Source organism: Triticum aestivum, chromosome 2B, assembly GCF_018294505.1.
Source record: "Triticum aestivum cultivar Chinese Spring chromosome 2B, IWGSC CS RefSeq v2.1, whole genome shotgun sequence".
Lineage (NCBI taxonomy): Eukaryota > Viridiplantae > Streptophyta > Magnoliopsida > Poales > Poaceae > Triticum > Triticum aestivum.
In genome coordinates this window covers 79,064,235-79,066,596 of record NC_057798.1, presented here as the reverse complement: position 1 = coordinate 79,066,596, position 2,362 = coordinate 79,064,235, and the positions used below count along the sequence as shown (strand labels likewise).

Here is a 2,362-nt window from a genome sequence, read left to right as displayed (position 1 = left end):
ACCTAGATCCACTAACCTCTCCTTCCTTCCTTCCGCCCGCCCGCCGCCTCCCTCTCTCTCCCCGATCCAGATCGACGCCGCCACCCCTCTCTAACCCTACCATCCCCTCGCCGGCGGCAGCGCCCTCCCTCCCTCGCCATCTCCTCCTCCCCTCCTCATGGCCGCCTCCACCATGCCACAAACCCCGACGATGGCCTCGTGTAGATCCCATCCTGCTCCCGTCCGGATCACGGCGCGGATCCCATCCTCTAATCCCGTAGAAGCTAGTGTAGCCACCCCACCTGCTCTCCTCTACTCCGGGATCCATCCATCCACTAGGTTTCTGCGGCCAGATCTGCCACCCTATCCCTTCCTGCGTCCAAGCCAGTGACGGACGCGGTCGACGAGACCAGCGACCCGCAGCTCTGTGCTCCGTACGCGTCCGACATCTACTCCTACCTCTGATCCATGGAGGTACGCGCCGTTCTTCCTCGGTCACATCGGTTTAATCAATTTCCTCGTTTGTCGCAAGGTTCAGGCGAGACGGCGGCCGACTGCGGATTACATCGAGAGGGTGCAGGTGGACGTCACCCCCAATATGCGCGGCATCCTCGTCGACTGGCTCGTCGAGGTCGCTGAGGAGTACAAGCTCGTCTCCGACACGCTCTACCTCACTGTCTCCTACATCGACCGCTTCCTCTCGTCCAACTCCCTCAACCGTCAGAAGCTGCAGCTCCTCGGCGTCTCTGCCATGCTCATTGCCTTGTAAGCCCCCGTTTTATCCTCATTTCTGTGCCGAGTGTTCAGTTAAATCAAGATATGAGCCTGACTTCAGATCCGTTGTGTGGATCCAGTAAGTACGAGGAGATCAACCCCCCAAATGTGGAGGACTTCTGCTACATCACCGACAACACCTACATGAAGCAGGAGGTGTGTGTTCTTCTCTTGCTTGCTTGGTTCATTTGTGAGATCTTGCAATTGGACGACCCTAGCTAGAATGCTGATCTGGGTTCTTGTGGGCATGTGCAGCTATTAAGATGGAGAGGAATGTACTAAACAATCTCAAGTTTGAGATGGGCAATCCTACCGCTAAGACCTTCCTAAGGTATATCACAAACCAAATTATTCTGAATTGCCGTTGCCAACCCTGTTTGTTGCTACGAATGTGTTCCTAACTCTTGTGTTTTGTTTGCTTCCTTCCCTATTTGCAGGATGTTCATCAAATCTGGCCAAGAAGAGAAGGTAATGGTCCACTACTCTCATACTACCTTTGAGCCACACTGCTGTTAAATTGGTTGATGTTCATCATGTGCATCGTTGTCTCCTCTGCTCCGGGTTCTATTCACCAAATAACTTCCCATGTTAGTAAAATTACAGCATAAATAACTTCCCATGTAGTTCTTCTATTTTTAGTTTGGGTTCAAGTGATTGGTAGGCCTAGTTGCTGACGGTTTATGGGACTGACTACAACACGAAAGATGGAACAGGGGTATGTGCAGCAGTTTTCATAACCGACCACACATTATCAGGGGCAGAATGCACTTAATTTTAATCAGTTCCACTGACACCTAGCAATCCCTTAGCAATCCCTTCTTCTTTCCAAGTCTGGAATGCATTTTTTACTTGAATTCAGTAGACCAGATGTGCACACTTTGGATGGCGTATGTACTGCTATCTATCTCATTTGGCTATCAAAATGTGCATGTCTTCATAGAAAAGAGATAACTGTGTACTATGTCTTGCTGCAAACTGAGGTTGATATCTCCCATTCGCAAACAAAAGAGAGGTTGATGTTTCAATATGTGTTCACTATTGTTTGGTACTACATCTTAAGACTGTTCGCTTATTGCCTTCCTCTAAGCTTAATTTAATTGGAGCTGTGCCAATTTAGAAAGGCTTCCGCATCTCTGTCTACCACATCTGTGAAAGTGTGAATCATGTCTCTATGCAATACCTGATATGATAACATGACCTGAACTAGAACTATTGGCTCCTTTACTTGCTCTGGTTTGGTTAAGACTGATGATACCATGGATGCACATTACTATTAAGTTTAAAAGTTCTGTTGAAACAAGGTGGAAGCATGTTCTTTCTAGCAAATGTTCTAGGCGCTGCCACACTTATATTTTAATTTTTTGTTATTTTCATTGTTGCTGCTCTGTATAACAAATGTACTACTATCTATCTCATGGTGATCACTAAACTAAGGAGGCTTAACCTGATAATAACTTATTTTATGTTAATAGCCTACAATGTTGTCTTGGAGCTTATTGTCCAAAATAATACCTCTACTTTTTGTGTCCTTCAGGAATGCGTATCCTTCAGGACAACTCAAGCCCCTCCTCCTCTCCTGTACATGAATGTGAGATGCTGCGCATGCAAG

At 47.3% G+C, this 2,362-nt stretch overlaps 1 pseudogene; it reads left to right on the top strand.

Annotated features, from left to right (window-relative positions):
• Positions 1 to 190: 190 nt before the first annotated feature.
• On the top strand, positions 191 to 1,407 carry LOC123038990 (cyclin-A3-1-like; annotated as a pseudogene).
• Positions 1,408 to 2,362: the final 955 nt, after the last annotated feature.